Below are 19,226 nucleotides of genomic sequence, written 5' to 3' on the forward strand. Positions count from 1 at the left end.
TCTATAGGGTCACGGGGACCCTGCCTCTCCAGGTCTGTCTCCGGGCAGACCCTGGAGGTCAATCTCCAACCCTCCAGCTGCAGAGGACACAGCTGCCCTAACACCAAACATCCCCAGCGCCCCTCCTGGGCCTAATGGGGCCAGAAGGTTTCAGGAGGCCCTGGAAAGCACAGACTGGTCAACACGAAGGACACAGAGAGCAGAAGGGCCAAGTGTCACCAGGAGTGTTGGCGCGGGGGTCTGCCATCACCCCTGCTGGCTTCACTCCCTCCTTTGGCAAGCTTAGATTTGGGGTACATCCTGACCCATCTCCTGCCCCTGGCAAACCCCCTCCAGCCACCCCCCTCCACTGCAGGAGGAGAGGGCTCACTGGGCTGTCCTCACATTCACCGTCACAGAGCTCTCAGGGCCACCAAAAACCTGCCGGCGTTTGTCCTCCACTCTCCATGAGGGTGACGCAGGCCTTCTGTGACTGCATCACACACACGTGCTCACATGGGCACAGACATACACAGACATGCACACACACACACACACCCCTTCTCACAAATACATACACATCCAGACCTGGGGACACATCCGCAGAGGCATAGGTACAAACACACATGCAGACACACACACAGACATATAAGCATGCACAGAGACCCAGGTGCACAGGGACACAGAGAGATACACATCCACACACTTACACAGACATGCACACGCACGCACACACACACACAGAAATGTGCACAGCTCACGGTGTGCCTCTTACTGCAGTGAAAGGAAAGGCGAGGACCAGAAAGGCCTTCACTGTCTCAAGTCAAATTGATGCTCTGTGTGCACTGACCCCGCTTCTCACTCCCCGCTGCCCGACCAGGGTCAGCCCTCCACCGCCTCTTGGATCCCAGCCCTTTGTCTCCTCCTCAGAGACAGGCCCTCTCTCTGCCAGCTCCTCAGGCTTCAGCTCCCTCTTCAAAACTTCACATCCCCTCCAGCCCTTGCCCATTTCTGTCCCCTCCTTCCCCAGCCTTTTGCTCTTGAGCCCACCGTGGTCTGCCTTCCAGTGCCCCGCCCCCCATGGAAATGGGTCGCTTCAGAGTCTCCAACTACCCCACGTTCTGAATTCGACAGACACCCCTTGATCAACACACTCCCTGGGCCAGCTCAGCCAGCTGCACTCCACTGTACAGCTGGCACCCAAACCTGCACCTCCAGCCCTGACCTCAGACCCCACACCACACCTCTGTCGGCATATCTCAGGGCACCTCACGTCTCACGTCCCCACCAAGCCTCCCATCTCTCCCGATCGGCCCTGGACTCCTCCTTTTCACACATGTCATTCTCTCTGTCCCCTAAGCATGTCCTCAATCTGTGTACTTCGCTCTCTGTCCAGTGCCTTCATCTTAACCCAAGCCGCTTCTCTCCCTCCTAGGCCCCTGAGCAACATTAAGAATTCTGGTTTTATTGCTTTACCCAGGATTGCTCTAAGCATTTCGTATATACTAGCTTATGTATTTCGTATATACTAGCTTATGTATTTCGTATATACTAGCTTATGTATTTCATATATACTAGCTTATGTATTTCGTATACACTAGCTTATGTATTTCGTATATACTAGCTTATGTATTTCGTATATACTAGCTTATGTAATCCTCACTACAACCCTGTAATGTAGATACAGTCATTATCCTCCCCTTTTTTACAGAAGAGACAAGTGACACACAGAGAGGTTAAGTAATTTGCTCAAGCTCACACAGTTATTAAAAGGATGTTCCAGGATTCAAACCCCGGCATTTTGGCCCTGGTGTCCCCCAGTGTGGTGTCTCGCTTCTCTAGCAGCACAGAAAAGGTTAGAGCTGGGCTCCTCCTAGGCACGTGGGGTGGAAAGAGGGGAGGGGACAGAGAATCAGTGGCCCAAGGGATCTGGGGTGGACAAGGAGGGACATGAGGACAAGAAGGGCTGATGGCAGACGGAAGGTGGGAGGGTCTGTGGAGGAAGTAAGGTGGGAGCTGGGGATCTGTAACCTTGGGGACGGTGCGGTTTCTGTGTGACAGGGACAGACTGTGGCAGGAGGTGTGTGGAGGGCAGGGTGGGCAGAAGGAAAGGTTGCCGGACAGACGCGACCTCAGTCCCCGAGCTTGTAAACAAGTCCTGTCCCGTAGACATACCTTCCTCAGCCTCCTCTTGGGTCTAAAGATGCCACCCTTCCACACGGGTGTCTGAACCCAGCCCCATCGCGTGACCGCGGGCTACGTGGCAGTTGCCTGGGCTATGAGCCGGGCCTCTATTTGGGGAGCTGGTGGGAGAGGCTGTTGAGGGGTGGAGCCAGCACCAGCTCGTGGGGAGACGCAGGCGCGCCAAGGGCAGTCCTGGCAGACGCAGGGAAGAGGACCCAGCCTGGCAGGAAAGGCCAGGGCAGCGGATGCAGGTCAGCAGGGGAAGCTCGCGTTCTCTCCCTCTGAGCCGATGTGCTGAATTTTACTTTTCCTTTTATTTACTTCTTCTGTTTAAATCCTGTTTCTCTCCCCAAGGCATCTAATCTATTATTTAACGTTGGATTGTGCGATTGAACTCTCAGGCAAATTGGAAATTATTTGTGTTTGAGGTTTCAGGCATGAAGCCGAGGCAAGCATTTCTGGGAGATCCTGGGAACCTGGGTGACGGTGAAGAGCCCGCAGCCCTCCTCCTTGAAGGGGCGGGCGGGGGTCGGGGTGGGGAAGGGGGGTGTCCAGGCCACGGAGCACCCCCGCCAGCTCCACCCAGGCCTTGTGCGCCCAGAGCCCACAGCTCAGGGGTCATTCATCTCCACGCGGCATTTCACTCGGGAAACGCCATCCACACCACCCACTGGCAAAGTCCTGGCAGGCCGAGCAGGTGCCATCCGTCCCCCAGCCCCGCACCCACCCTGAGGGGAGGCCTCAGTCACAGGAAAATTAATGGCACAGGGACAAAGCTCGCCATCATTTTTCAGGGCTTGGGCTTTCCGTGGGATTGCAGCCAGGGTTGCCGGCCTGATGGGGGTCTGTGCGGAGTGAACTGAGGTGGGAGGGGCCCGGGTGGGGCTGAGGGCCCGGCCCCAGGGGGCGCAATCACAGGCCTCTGGAGCCCGAGGGCTGAGAGGGCATGTGACCCCGCAGGGCTGCCCCCAAGGACAGGAATTGGGGCCACCCCCGAGGTAGAGAGCGCTTGAGTCCGGGCAGGGTGTACGCCTTCAGCACGTGTGCGGGGTGCGGAGGGCAGAACCTCTTGGCCGCGAGAAGGAGATTTGGATTTTGTGCTGGAAACAACGGGGAGCCAGGCTTCGAGACAGGGAGATGCGACAGGTTTTCTATGTCAAAAACAGATCCATGATAAGGCCAAGGCCGTCGGCGCCCATCCACTCCACGTTTCCTGAATGGTCACATGTGCCAGGCGCCGTGCTAGGGACACGTGGTGATGGCACCCATGTGCTCCCGCCCGGAACCAGGGCCCAGCATGTGGGATGACAGTGGGAGTGGGGATCCCCTCATAGATCCTCGGCCACTCAGACGGGTCACTCGAGCTTCCGCTGCCCCTGCAGGAACACTGCGGGGGGGCGGCCCACGGGGCACAAAAGAATCTCCCAGACCAGCCTGCTGCCAGCCCCTGCCACAAACCCCAGAAGCTGCTCAGACTCTGATGTTGCTCCCCCTCAGCCCCTCACCCCAGGCCCCTTGGTGCAGCGATCCCCCACCCTACCCCGCTGTAGCCGCTGACACCGCAGGCCCTGCACACAGGATCTGGCACCAGGTCTGAGAGTGTGCTTGGCCATGTCACCCTCTTTCCACCTCTGACCCAGAGCCAGGCCCAGAGACCCAGCCCGGCCCCCTACCAGGGCCAACAAGGGGCTCACGCTGACATGCTTATAGTTAGCATAAATATAACTTTGCACCCCCCAGAGAATGCATCATCTTTTCAGAGACCTCTGGAATATATACAAAAGTTTATCACAGATCCCTCCATCCCCCCCCACCCCCCCCCCACACACACCCCTCATTTCCCAAGAAAGGAATGTAAAATGTAAAAGCCACATATTTAGACAGCAATGACAAGAATTGGCACTTATAACAGCTGGGACCTTTTCGTAGCAAGTATAAGAAATCTGTTGGCACCAATTTCAGGTGAAGGAGGACCTGATGAAGGGTCCAGTAAGACGGGGACTTAACAGCAGGGCTGCAGAAGCCCAGGGCCTGGGGCCCTGAGTGCCACCAAGGCTCTTGCTATCGGGCTTACCTCCACTCCCTCGGCGGGCTGTTTCATGCTTCTCTGTCCCATTGTGAACCCACTTCCCCTGCTCTTTCTGTGCCCATGGCAGAAACTCAAGCAGGGGACTCACCAGGGGAGGGACTGCTGCCCAGGGAGGGACAGGCCCCTTGACTCCCAGTCCCAGCCTCAGGGACACTCTGATGGGCCCAGCAGTTCCATCTCTAGAGATCTGTCCTGCAGAAACTCCAGGCAGGGAGATGAGAATATGCGTGAAAAATGTTCATTGCAGCATGATGTGAACGATCAAAGGACTGGAAACAGCCTGAATCTTCATCAGTAGGGAAGTAGAAGGACCAAATGCGATCCACTCGTGTTGCCAAATATGACGGATCCACCTAAGGAAGAAAGCAGTAGGTCCTCTCATTCACCTATTCAATAAATACCTTCTGAGCACTTGTTATGTGAGGCCCACTGCGCTCAGTGAAGGGGACACAATAGTGAGCAAAAGCAAACCCCATCCTTGCCTTGCAGAGCTTGCTCTGCCTGGGGAGTCTGATGCTAACGAAGGAGGAATGCTGCAGGTGTAGCATCATGAGCTTCAGAGGGCTACGGTGGAGATGACCTAGACAGAGAAGTCAGGGAAGGCTTCCTGGAGGAAGTGGCGATGGAGCCAAGATCAAGACAGGTGGCGGAGCAAGGAAAGAGCATGTGCAAATGTCCTGGGGTGAAAGATTGTGTGGCCAGGTGAGGGAGGGAAGACGGTTGCTGGGGCTGGAGCAAAGGGGCTGTGGTGGATGCCATGATGAGCCCCCCAGATCCCCTTCAGGAGTAAAGACCCTCCAGTGTCAGCAGTGCTGCTGGCAGGCAGTCCTCTTAAGGGATTGTCTAGGCTAAAGAGAGCTGCTTGCCTGAGGTCACAGCACGCCCAATATCTAATCAACATGGAAATAGAAAGGCCCAGCGTCCTCACCCAACAATTCTGAAGGGTCATCCAGACTCAAAGCTCCACATGCCTGGATGGAATAACAGCCCCCAAAGATGTCCACATGGTCATCCCCAGAACTTGTGAATATGGTAGCTTACAGGGCAAAAGGGATTTTTTCCACTACGGTTAAGGATCACGAGATGGGGAGAAGATCCTGGCTCATCCAGGTGGGCACAAGTGTCGTTATGAAGTGAGTCAGAGGGTCAGAGTCAGGGAGGAGAGAAAACGATGGAATCAGTGGTCAGAGCGATGGAAGGAAGAAACCACGAACCAAGGAATGCAGGAAGCCTCCAGAAACTGGGAAAGGCGAGGAAACACATACTTCCTAAAGCCTACAGAAGGAATACAGCCCTGTTGACCCATTTTCAACTTCTGAACTCTGGAACTGTAAGATAATACCTTTGTGTTGCTTTAAGGCACAATATTTGTGGCAATTTCTTATAACAGCAACAGGAAACTGACACAGCGTGAGAGCACAACTTTTCCCTCCATCTAATCCTGCTTTCTTAACCTCCATTCCACAAGCGCTGATCCCAGGAACTCTCCCTTATAAACCTCTTGCATGCTAATGAGTTCTGCTTCCCGGAGAACCCCACCTACAGCAGCGAGGGCTGAGGAGGCTGAGAAAGCAGGTGCTGGGGTGGGATTCAGGAGCAGATTCACCCATCTCGCCTGCCTGGTGACAGTGGTAGGTGGGTAGCTCCTCTTACAACAAGGTGACGGTGCAATTGTTATCACTTTCACCTTTCATGAATTGAGATGTTTACCTGTGGAAAGAAATGCAACTGCTGAGGGCAACTATTCAGACACCTGAGAAATATCAGGGGAAAGCAAAATCGGTGGAATTAGGTGGCTATTGCCAAACTTGACTAACTCTTTGAAAAAAGATAAGCAAAGGCTGAGAGCAATTAAGAGTTAAGTGTGAAATAATTGAAGTATAGTTGATTTACAATGTTGTGCCGAAAGGAGGTCCCTGAGTCCTGTAGCAGGAGGGCAGACAAGGTGGAGAATCTCAGAGCAGCCAAGTTCCAAAGAAGATTAAACTTAGGGAATTCCCTGGCGATCCAATGGTTAGGACTCCGCGCTTTCACTGCCAAGGGCCCGGGTTCGATCCCCGGTTGATCCCTGGTCGGGGAACTAGGATCCCACAAGCCGCACGGCGCCACCAAAACAAAAGAGCTTTGAAATGATCAAGGCTACAGCAAAGAAAATTAAACTCAACCTAAGTAGCTCTGTGTCAAGATCATACTCTGATGGGGAGAGGATGGCACCCTGACGTTTCAGATGGGACTTCTGAGTTGATGCACCCCAAATCTGAAATCCCTAGATTGTCTTGAACCCTCTGAGCCTGCAGAAGTGACCCATTCTTCCCTATTAAGAACTAATGCTCCACTATTCCTTGAAGAAATGCAGAGATCTCTGCTCTGCAAGACATTATACAGCCCCTCCAGGATCTGCCCCACCTCCCCTTCTGGCCACTAGACCTATTAATTAGGGGTCAAGTCACACCATGACTGGGCCAAGGCAGTGCTAGACTTGATAAGGAAGGAAAGGAACTATAGCCCTTGGGTCCTGGCAGGAGCCAGGAGAGCACAGGTGGGACTGGATTTTGAAGGTGCATCATCCAAAGTCCACGGAGGAGCAGGGAGAGACACGTAAGGTTGGAATGATTGGAGGGCTTATCAATGTGAGAGCACTTTCCTGGGATGCAAGATTCCCTAGCAAGGACCACGAGAGATGGTGCAAAAATTCTGCTAGAAGCATGGAAAAAGTCATGGTGGAAAGGGGGCTTAAAGGGCTCTGCAAAGTGGGCGAGCTAGAGTGAATGTGCTAAAGCCCCAAGGCAGGGAAAACCGGTGGAGGACTATGTTGGGTAAGGGGCAGACACACCACTTACCCAAGCAGCAGGGAATGTGTGCATGAGAGGAGCGCCAGCATCACTGAGATGATGGGTGATGGCTCCCCTCTGGGCGCTGGGCTGCTGGTAGGATCAGCTCTTGTGACACAAGGGTCACTGACAGCAATGAGGGCAAGAGAACCCAAAAAAGAGGTCTAGTGGTGACATTTACCCATCTGAAGAGAGGTGGATGCACTCGTTATAATGGGTGGTCCGGTCAGAGTGGCCCCAGGTGACCTGGCCTATAGCAGGTCCTCGAGAACAAGGTGTTCCCTGGAGGCAAAATAGGTGGGCAGCCAACAAATGTTACACTCAATCTGTACAATCAAAGAAATCAAGAATGGATAATCAGGGGCTTCCCTGGTGGCGCAGTGGTTGAGAGTCCGCCTGCCGATGCAGGGGACACGGGTTCATGCCCTGGTCCGGGAAGATCCCACATGCCGCGGAGCAGCTGGGCCCGTGAGCCATGGCCGCTGAGCCTGTGTGTCCAGAGCCTGTGCTCCACAATGGGAGAGGCCACAACAGTGAGAGGCCTGCGTACCACAAAAAAAAAAAAAAAAGAATGGATAATCAGGAGCCTCAGGGCAATCCTCCCAACCAAAAAAAATGTCATGATTCCTTGCCCAGTTTCTGGAGGTAAGTCAGTTTTCAGACCAGGAACCCAATGACTGAAGGAGAAATCAAGCCTCCAGGATGGATGAGCCTGTAACAAAAAGCAAGAATATCTAGTAATCATACCCCCAGTCCTTCTCCAAAGATATCCTGGGGAAATAGGCTACCCAAGTAAGTCTAAGACATTGGACAGGGTCCAACTTGATATAGATATGCTGAGCTCTGATGTGTCATGGCGGCCCTCCATTAGAGTGGGGACATACAGGCCAGGTAACAGATGAAATGCTGGCCCAAGCCTGGCTTACAGTGGATCCACTGGGTCCACAGATTCACCCAGTGGTCATTTCCCCACTCCCCAAAGTGTAATTAGAGACTTAGTAATTGTCACAAGCCCCACTTTGACTCCTTGGCCTGTGGGGTGAGAGCTTTTGTAGTGGGGCCGGCAAAGAGGAAGCCTCTGAAACTGCCCTCTGTCTGCTTCCAAGACAGTATATAAAAAACAGTATTGCATGCAAAAGGGAGGAGATATGGGGATACATGTTTATGTATAGCTGATTCACTTTGTTATACAGCAGAAACTAACACACCATTGTAAAGCAACTATACTCCAATAATGATGTTAAAAAAAAGCAAAAAACAAACAAAAACAATATTGCATCCCAATTGGGGGAGGGGGAGGGTGGTGGCAGATATTGGAGCTACCTTTTTTTTGGCCGCACTATGGGGCTTGCAAGAGTTCCATGACTAGGGATTGAACCCAGGCCCTCAAAAGTGAAAGCGCAGAGTCCTAACCACTGGACCACCAGGGAATTCCCATGGTGCTACCTTTTAAAAGCTAAAGGATCTAAGGGTAGTGGTCCTCATTATAGCTCTATTGAACTGACCAGTTTGCCCCTGCAAAAACGAGACAGATGGAATGAATAACAGTGTACATTCACAGTCTTGCCCCAGAAATACATTAACTCTCCAGGCCTCTGTCCAATTATAGGCCCCAAAGATCTGGATTGGCCCCACATCCTGCAAAATATCATATTGGTCTGCCATATCAATAACCTTGTGCTCATCAGAATGAATGAACAAGAAGTGGCTAGTACATTGTGGGCCTAAGTAAGACCCATGCACTCCAAAGATTAGGAGGGTGAACCCAGTGAGATTTGAGGGGCCTGTCATAACAGTAAAACTTTTAGGAGCTGCAATGGTCTGGAGCATGCCAGGGCAACCAAAGCCTAGGACAAATAATGGCATCTTGCACCTTCCACCTCAAAGAAGGAAGTATAATGCTTGGTAGGCCTCCTTGGGTTCTGAAGGCACCATCCACATACATGTGGTCTGGACGACTCCAGACCACATACCAGGAGACATGAAAATCTGCTGGCTTTGATTCAGGTCAGAGATGGAAAGGAATTTGCAGCAGGTCCGGCTATGATGCAAGAGGTGCCAACTCAGGCTGTACGACCCAGAGGATCCTATGGTATTGGAGGTATCAGCACTGGGAAAAGATACCATGTAGAGTTTTTGGCAAGCCCCAAGGGGAGGATTACAATGCAGACTCTTAAGGTTCTGTCACAAGGCCATGCCATATGGAAAATTATAAATCCTTTGAAAAGTAGTTCCTAGCATGCTATGGGCCCTGGTATAGACCGACCATGGGACACCAAGTGAAAATGCAGCCATAACTGCCTGTCTTAGTCTGTTCGGGTTGCTATAATAAAGTACCATAAACTGGATAGTTTATAAACAGCAAACATTTATTTCTCACAGTTCTAGAGGCTGGGAAGCCCAAGATCATAGCACCAGCATGCCTGGGTGAAGGCACTGCTTCTAGTTCATAACCAGCATTTTCTCACCATGTCCTTATGTGGTGCAAGGGGCCAGAGATCTTTCTGGAGCCTCTTTTATAAGGCACTAATCTCATCCATGAGGGCCCCACCCTTATGACTTAAGAATCTCCCAGAGGTCCCACCTCCTAATGACATCATATTTGGGTGTCAAGGTTTCAACATATGAATTTAGCGGGACATAAACATTCAGACTGTAGTGCTGCCCATCATGAGCTGAGTTCTGTCAGACCCACCAAGTCAGAAGGTCAAGTGGACCCAGCAGCATCCATCATAAGACAGAAGTGGAACATCTAAGACCAAGTATGAGCAGGAGGAGAAGCCATAAGCAAGGTGTGCGAGCAGGTAGCCTAGACTACCTTGTTATCCACCACTGTTGCACCGAGGCCTCTCCATTGATTCATACCTATGGCCACATGGTGAGGGGTATGACCAGCTAATGAAAGACCAGCTTTGTTCACAGAGGTGTTAGCTTGGTATGTGGAAGCAAGTAAAAAAAATAAGTGGTGCCTGCACTGCAGCCCCACTCAGGATTGACCCTGAGGGAGCATGGTAGACTGAAATCTTCCCAGTGGGTAGAGCTGTAGACCTTTGGGCAGAGCACCTGTGATCCTCTTTGATGGAAATAGAAGCTCAATAGAAACCTAATAGGGTTTCTAGTTGGGAGACTAGAAGGAGATTGACTAGAAGCTAGGCTATCTGGGGCAGTCATGTGGATGGGACATGGCACAAAGTGTGAAGCTTTCTTTCTCACTGGAGAGCATCCATCATGGAAGAGGCACTAAACAACCAAGTCAACAGAATGATTTGACCAAGTGACATCAACCAGCTCCTGTCATTGACCTCTTCACTGTCAGCACAAGTGGCAGGGTGGAGGCTATGAAGGAGTCTAACAGCAGGGGATCTCACCCAGCAAGGCTGATCCAGCTGCTGCTGCTGCTGAATGTTCAATCTTCCAGCAACAGAGGCCAAAGCTAAGTCCTACACACAGTGCCACTCCTTGAGGACACCAACCTACAGATCCAAGTTGACCACACTGCATCCCTTTCATCCTGAAAGGAGCAGTGGTTCATTTTCTTAGGAGTAAACATATATTCTGGGTACAGATTTGCTTTTCCTGCCCACAGGGCCTAAGCCAGACAACTATACAAGGGCTTACAGAGTATTTGATGCACCCACACAGGGTCCCACAAAACATTGCGTCAGCAATGGAGGTATGAGGGGAGGCAAACGACTGTAATTTGCACTGGTCATAACACTTCCTATATCACCCTGAATCTGACAATCTGATAAAGCAATGGAAGGGCCTGTTACAAGCACAGCTAAAGCACCAGCTCGGAGTTAATATTTTGCAAAGATGGGGTGCCATTTTCCAGAGCAAAGCGTACACTTTAAATCAACAGTAGGTCGACATGGGTCTCCTTGTGTGTGGTCGGCAGAATAACAACCCGTTCCCCCAGAGACGTCCATGTCCTAATTCCCAGAACCTGTGTATATGTTCCCTTTACTTGGCAAAAGGGACTTTGCCGGTGTGATTAAATTAAGGATCTTGAGATGGGGAGATTATCCTGAATTATCTGGGTGGGGACAATGTGCTTCTAAGTGAAAGAGGGAAGCAAGAGAGCGTCAGAGCGATGCCGTGTGAGGAAGATTCAGCCAGCCACAGCTGGCTTCGATAATGGAAAGAGCCATGAGACTAGGAATGAGCCAGGCTCTAGGGGCTGGAAAAGGCAAAGAGATGGCTTTTCCCCTAGAACCTCCAGAAAGAACGCAGCTTGATTTTTAGCCTAGTGAGATACGTTTCAGGCTCTGACATCCTGAACTGTAAGATAATAAATTTATTTTGTTCTAACTCACCAAGTTTGGGGTAATTTATTACAACAGCAACTGGAAATGAATACACTACGTTGCAGGTAAGGCGGGTCTGGGAACCAAGGAGTGGAAGTAAGAGTGTCCTGCTTGCCACCACTCCTAGCCTCCCACTTGGGAAATGTGTGCTTCCCACGGTCTTGGGCTCTAAGGGCTTAGAGAGCCTGGTTCTAATAAAGAATGCTTCTGTCAAGGACCACAGTAAGAGTTCTGTGAATTATGGCTATAGATGCTGCCTGGACACTTGAGGACACTTGAGGCTCCTTGTGCCAAGGGACCAGCAAGAAAGAAGATTCACCAGCTTGGCAGGGGTAATGGACCCTGATCATCAGAAAGAGGTAGCATTTTTGTTATACAGTAGGGAGCAGGGAGAGATAGATTTGGTGCCTGGTTAACCCAGTTGCTTGTTGGTATTTCCCAGCCCAGTTTTGACAGTCAATGGGCAAGGGCAGCAACTCTGGCCTGAGAGGGTCATATTTGCCAGGGTCTCAGACCCCTCAGGGATGAGGGTCTGGTTACTCCACCAGGTAAGTCATTAAGACCAGAACAGTCGTGGGGGAAATCCAGAACTGATAACGAAGGCAAGGGAAGATGAGTATCGATTGTAGCCTCAAGACCAACTGCAGCAGTGGAGGTTGTAGTTAATCTCACTAACCCTCTCTTCTAAATTCCCCCAGGCAGAGGCACACCAGAATCCTGGAGGAGCTGCTCCCTGCATGTTTTTGAAAAAGTAGAGCCTGGTCATGCAAGGGATGGACTGTGTCGGACATTTCTTGCACCACCAAATCCCCCTTCAGTACGAAAGAACTTACTCCCCCAACTTCTGGGAGTGTTGCCTGTAGAAAGCCTTTAGCCATCAGCTCCCTTCAGAGAATGCCTCGGGTGAAGAGAGACGCCTTGCCCAAGGTTACACCCCACATCCAAAGACACATCCAGCCACCAATATGGCGGCACAGAAGCACAGCACACTTGCCCCATGTGGGGGACAACTCTGCGCTCCTTGTGGGGTCAGCTGAGACCTCTGAGGAGACTGATAAGAGCTCAACTTCTCCCTCTGCCCACTGCTTCCTTGCCCTCCCTTGCACAAATGTTGATGCAAAAGCACTCTGTAAGGAACCTCCTTTGATAATCTCCACCTCCGAGCCTGCTTCCAGGGAGGAGCCCTCCCTGAGGGGGAGCAGGGAAGTGGGGCCCTGAGGTGGGCCAGTCCGCGTGCACCACTGAGGGTGGTGTTATCTTCTCTTAGAGCAAGGGAAGTCTTGGCAAGGTTTAAGCAAGCAGTTACACGATCTTTTGAAAAGATCCTTCTGGCTGGCATGAGGACAATAAATTGTGAGGGCAAGATTGACAGCAATGAGGACAGGATAGTCCTTCCAGCATCCAGATGAGAGGAGAAGGCGGCTGGACCAGGGTGGTGCAGGTGGTGATAGAGAAACGTGGGTGGGTAATTTGAGAGGCCCTGGTGATGGACGGAGATGGGAAATGGAGAAGAGGGTCAAGGAGAAGGAGGTTCCTGGATGACTCCCAGGTTCTGGCTTGCACAAGTGAGCGGGAGGGGAAGATGGGGAAACCAGGGAGAGGCCAGCTTTGAAGGGGGGGCAAGATCATGAGTCTGAGTCAGGATATGTTGAGTCTGAGGAACCTCTGGGACATCCCCCAGGAGGCATCAGGTGGGCAGGCAGCAGGACCTGCAGGTGGGAGGAGGTGTAAATCTGTGAGTCATTGTCATGCAGAACTGCTGTGAGTGAGATTCTGGAGGGATAACAGGTGAGAGGAGAGGAGAAGGAGGCCTATGGCCAGATAGGGGTGCTGAGCCAGCAAACAAAACTGAAAAGCAGTGGGCTGAGTAAGAGGGGAAAGAAACAGGTGCGAGGTTTGCTCTGCAGATGTCAAGTGCAGCAGCCAGTCCAGGGGCAGTGATGCTGCATAAACGAATATCCCTAAAATCTCAAAGGCTGAAAAAGACTAAAGTTTATTTCTCCCTCACTCTTTGGGGCCAACGTGGGTTAGCAGGGTCTCTTCTCATCATGCACTTGGGAACTGGGTTGATAGAGGCTCCATCTCAAAACCAGCTTCCACAACTGCCCAGGCAGGGAAGGCGTGTGGTGTGGCACACAGCTCCTCAGGCTTGTCTCGCATTTTGGGGGCCTCCCCTAACCTCAGAGGAGGCAGGGAGGGAGTTCACAGAGGAAGAGAGCTGGGAGCTCTTGGGCGGCACAGATCACCATCAAGCTGAGGAAGGGGAGGTGTGGCTGGCTGAGCCAAAGGCTGCTGAGAGGTGGAGTAACGTGAGGGCTGAGAAATGGAGGTGATGTAGGTCTTTGGTGACCTGAGAAAGAGCTTTAAGGCTTTAAGGGATTAAAGGCCAGAAGCATCCCACTCCTGGGCATATATCTGGAGAAAACCATAATCCGAAAAGATACATGCATCCCAATGTTCATTGCAGTGCTGTTTACAATAGCCAAAACATGGAAGCAACCTAAATGTCCATAGATGGATGAATGGGTAAAGAAGATGTGGTACATACATACAATGGAATATTACTCAGCCATAAAAAAGAATGAAATAATGCTGTTTGCAGCAACATGGATGGACCTAGAGATTATCATACTAACTGAAGTAAGTCAGACAGAGAAAGACAAATACCATATGTTATCGCTTGTATGTGGAATCTAAAAAAATGGTACAAATGAACTTATTTACAAAACAGAAATAGAATCACAGGTATAGAAAACAAACTTATGATTACCGGGGGTAAGAGGGGGGATAAATTGAGAGATTGGGATTGACATATACACACTACTATATATAAAATAGATAACTACTAAGAACCTACTGTATAGCACAGGGAACTCTACTCAAAACTCTGTAATGACCTATATGGGAAAAAAAATCTAAGAAAGAATGGATATGCGTATATGTATAACTGATTCACTTTGCTGTACAGCAGAAACTAACACAACATTTTAAATCAACTATTCTCTAATAAAAAATTAATAAAATTAATAAAAAAGGTGGATCTCCACTTATGCTCTTGTTCTGGTCCTGCAAATGTTAGGGGTGGGCCAAGGTGTATAATAAATAAACAAACATATATAATATACACACTTATATAATTTTATATACTCTCTATGTTATATATAATCTATAATAAATATATATCATATAATTATAAATCATAGAATAAAATGTATCTTATATACATATAGTATATACATTCCCACTCAGATTGGATTGAGATTGTATGTACACACACACACACACACACACACACAAAAGCATACAGTTTGTATCAGTCAGCTTTTGCTGTGTGACAAAGAAACACACAATATCAGTGGCATACAACAATAAGCATTTATTTCTCATGTGTCATGGTTGCTGGTGCAGCCCCACCCCACGTGTCTCATTCTGGGGCTCAACCTGGAGGGTCAGCAGTTGCCTGGGGCATTTTCTTCCTACTGCAATGGCAGAAGCTCGAGAGGCAAGCTCAGCTACAGGAGTCAACTTCAAGCCTCTGCTCCTTGTGCTGCACCTGCTAACTTCCCTTTGGTGAAGCCCAGGATTGGGGAGTGGAGTGCGTTCTGCCGAGCATGGCAAGGGCATAGATGTCTAAAGCCACTACAGGGCAGGGAAAAATTGGTATCAATAATTTAATCTATCACATGCCAAACTGAGGTTCCCTAGGAAGAGGAATATGAGATTGCCAGGGTGTGTGTGGAGGGGAGGGGGGCTAATTTGTAACTAATTCTAATTACTAAAATAACAAATGTTTTAATTTCTTACAATTTACCTGTAATCCCACATTCCTCTATTAGAAAGCAAAAATAAGACCTTGATTCTCCCCAGTCCCAGACAAAAGCCTAATATAAAATTTTTACTAGTTGATTCACCCGAAAGACTGGCTAGACATTTTGAAAAACAAATTCTTTTTTAGATCCTGACCTCAAACCACAAACAAAAGTTAATTCTAAAAGGGTAAGAGACCTAAATGCAGAAACAGAACTGTCAGAATTAGTCTGGAGATAATATTTTGAGATATATCAAGATGCCTTTTCTTTTTGCACTTCCTTGGGTGACCTTCCAGCTTTTCAGCCAGAGGCTTGCATCGCCTAGAGGTGGAAGGAGATGGAGGGAGAGAGGGAGAGAGAGAGGTGGAGGGAGGGGGAGAAGAGGGAGGAGAGGAGAGAGGGAGGAGGAGGATGGGGAAAGGGAGGAGGGGGAGAGGAGGAGGAGGGGAGGAGTGGACCACACCCATCCAAACACCTCTTCCAAAAGCAGCCTGCTGGGAGGTGGGAGGTGGAGGTGGGGCCGTTCCTTACCTCTGACACCACAGTGGCCAGAAACCACTGTTTTCAGCAAACGCATCAAAGACCCAATTCCAACGGGAGAGGCCTTTGGGGGCCCTTGGCCTATATACACAGAAGAGCTGGCTGCGGAATGGGGGCCAGGGCAGGAGGCAGAGGCCACTGCATGGATCAAAGGGGCAGCAAGGCGGGGGGGCACCTACCAGGCCCAGAGATGTGAGAAGAGCAAGTGGCCAAACCACAATGCAAGAGGAGGCACCCCTTATGTGAAAGTTTAAAGCAGACACAAATGTCATCATTGTTTATGAATACATTCATGTGTCGCAAAAAGTATAAAAAGGTGCGCAGGAATGTGGCAACTTCTGGGTAGCAATTACAGGGTGGGGGAAGAAGGGAGGGGTTTCAACTGGTCTGTATCGTTTCATCTGATTTTAAAATAGGAATCTGAAGCAAATATTTGAGCTGTTAATATTTGCCATGCCTGGGTGGTGGGTGTATAGATATTTGTTAGATTATTTTCTATATTTTGAAATACACAGAAGGGGGAAGACAGACTGCGGATTAGTATGAGTAGTTTGATGCCATGGTTTAAAAACCATGTGCACATGTGCATGTTTGCATACCTGCTTGGATGGTGTGCGCACGACGTGTCTGTGGTTCTATGAGACTCCATGTGTATCTGTGCCTGTGCAACATTATGTATGTGTGCATGCTGCGTGTCCCTTTGTGTTTGCCACTTGCATGTGATCGTGTGTGTACCTGCATATCCGCGTGTGTGTCTCTGTGCAACTGTATGTGTATCTGTGGCTGTATGTGTCTGTGATTGTGTTTGTGTGTCCTTGAGTGTGTGTATGTGTGTGCATATCTGTGCTAGTCTGTGTAATTGTGTGTCTGTGTGTGTACATGAACAGGAAGACGAATGGCTGGACAAACACCAAATTACTGACTCATTGCTCTCAGGGAAGGAGAAACTAATTTCTGTTTCTCCTTTGTACGTTTCACTGTGTGTGTGTGTGTGTGTGTGTTCTACAATGATCATGCAGTGTTTACTGAAACGTAAAATTACTTTTAAAAAGACAGTAAAGAGTTTCACAGTTTGAAAAATGAGAAGAATTTATCAGCAGACCCTTGTTGGCCTCTGGGGCTCCTCTTTGCCCCCTGGGTCCCAACCTGTGATTCCATCCACCCCCAAGCGCCCTGAGCTTAGAGGAGCCTGAGGACACTTCCTAGCCGCACCCCAGAGGCATGGCCCAAAGCAAGTATGAGATTTCTCTGAAGTTTTGTGTTTTGTCTTTAAATGTTAGGCAACTTTTACATTCTCCCCTTTAACGTATACATGTTTATCTTAATTATACAATCACAAGGTTTCAATCCCCAAATCTTGGACTCGAGGGGCCTCCGTCTCTCTCATTTTCCCCAGCTTCTGTGTGTCTCCTGTAGGTGGGTGTTGGGCCAACAGCACCTGGAGTAGGATCCGGGGGTGTAACTACAGCCCCACCAGAGATTCTAGGAGGGTCAGTTGGAAGAGGAAGCAACCATCACCCTTCCAAGAGCTCTTACACTGGCCTGAGCCGAGTTCTCTGCATCTGCTCTCACCGTGAATCCTCCCAGCAAGGGCATCAGCTCCTCATCATCGCTATTCTCAGGTTACACGGGAGGATACTGGGACTCTGCGAGATGAAACCCAAGGTCACCCAGTTGTACTCAGACTTCCAAGTTCATGCCATGCATGACTGTCTCCCTAAAGCCTAGGCCCAAGGCGAATGAATTGCCTGTGACGTGGAAGAGGGTCAGTGTACGGAGCTTTGGCCAGAGGAAGGAGCCCTGGACAGGGTTGATGACTGATCAAAGGCTGCCTCACTGTCTCAACTCTTGCTTTCCCTCAGGCCCACATAAATGCATCTGCAGGGCCCCTAGTCCTGTGACCCCAGGGCCACTTTGATGGTCACCTGGAACCAGAGTGGCAGCCACACAAAGTCATTTAAGGACAGGACTTGGTATTGAAGGCTGTTCTCCCAGGGATCCGAGCCAGCCTGACATTGATTGAGAGACCTGGAGGACACTAGAGAGGGCCTCACCGGCCCCCAGCAACTGCAATAGCCTCATCTTTCTGGAATTCTTTTCTGTGTGTTGCATGGGGAGAGCAACACATGTTGATTGCCCTGATGAATGCCAGGTGCTTTTGCAGGGAACAGCCTCGTCTCCATACCTTGAAGGGCTGCTGGGAGGACCTTGGGACTTCACTGATGCAGCTCGAGAGAAGGAGCCCTGAGAAGAAGCCAGAGGTGAGGAGGTCAGAGGGCCTGGGGTCAGTGGCCTGGCTTGGTTGCCTGGGGGCAGCCATACTCTGCCAGGTCGGGTGTCTCCTGGGACCCTAGAAGGATCTGGAGCATCATCTCTGTTGCAGCCTCTCTGGAGGTGCCCTTTGGGGATTCTCTTTCCTATTTAGCTTCTACCTTCCTTCCAGCTCAGGGTTCTGGTCAACAGCTCTTCACCTTTGGGGCCCCCAGCACAAAGCCCATCCTCTCCTCCTTCCCCCAAGGCAGATCTTGACTGTGCGCAGGGTCTACCTTCCACCCTACAGCCCAGGGCAGCAACCCCAGCCCCTCGCAGGCCAGGACTAGACCTGATTGGTCCACGCTTTCCCTGGGACTGGCTTGCAAGTTGGCCAATGGTGCACCAAAGAGGGCTGTGAGGCCCACTGGATCACTTCCCTGTTCTCCACGCATGTCCAGGGAGATAGCAAGGTTTGAGCTACAATATCTTGAGACCAGAGAGGACCTGGCATAAGGATAGGAGAACATGCAGAGGATGGCAGGGGAAAGTGGAGAGAGCCCGGGCCCTTGAATCCTCCGCTGAGTCTCTGAATGGACTCCAGGACCACTCTGCCTCCCACTTGCCATTATGCAAAAGAATCCACTTTCCTTATCATGAAGTCCATTGTGAGGTAGGTTTTGTTACTTGCACCCAAACTCACCGTCTCTGAAAATCTGGTAAACATGCTGAAACTTCTCTTGGGAAGAAGGCTCAGATGCAGAATATTGATCAAGTTGGGGGAGGGGGTCCTGGTCCCCCAGAGGTCATCCACAGGCCACCACCATGTTCGGATTCCTGGTCAGGAGATCGTAGTCTTGTCTCATCGCTGTCACCCTGATGCTGGCTCCCGGGGAGGGCAGGTTGGTTTGGTTCTGAGCAGCATACCTGGGCTGCAGGCAGAAGGCAAGAAGGAGGGGGTGGTCTGTAGCCCCTGGAGAGAGGCCCTGCTTTCCCTCCCATCAGAAACCAGAAATCCCACTGAGCACAGTGCTGGGGACTGAGCCGAGCTCCGTGAGAGCCGGCTGGTCTTGTTTTATTAACTTCAAGGACAGGCAGTTGGCCCCCACCTGCCATCCCTCAGTCAGGTTTGGACCGCTGTTCTCCAGGGAGCCGGTCACCTGGCTGACAGTCAGGAGGCCCTGTTTGCAGGGCACGGAGCTAACAGCCCCACATTTTATCACTCCCTTTAGTTTCC

The 19,226-nt window shown here is 50.5% G+C and overlaps 1 long non-coding RNA gene across 1 annotated transcript; it reads right to left on the bottom strand.

Moving 5' to 3' along the window:
- Window positions 1-17,271: 17,271 nt before the first annotated feature.
- LOC309795372 lies at window positions 17,272-18,917 on the bottom strand. The gene is made up of 3 exons (XR_014292243.1): window positions 18,693-18,917; window positions 17,925-17,983; window positions 17,272-17,385 (listed from the first exon to the last, which is right to left on the bottom strand). It is a non-coding gene; the product is annotated as an uncharacterized lncRNA (long non-coding RNA).
- Between the last annotated feature and the right edge of the window lie 309 nt (window positions 18,918-19,226).

The sequence above is a fragment of the Mesoplodon mirus genome, assembly GCF_964341445.2.
Source record: "Mesoplodon mirus genome assembly, chromosome: 19".
NCBI lineage: Eukaryota > Metazoa > Chordata > Mammalia > Artiodactyla > Ziphiidae > Mesoplodon > Mesoplodon mirus.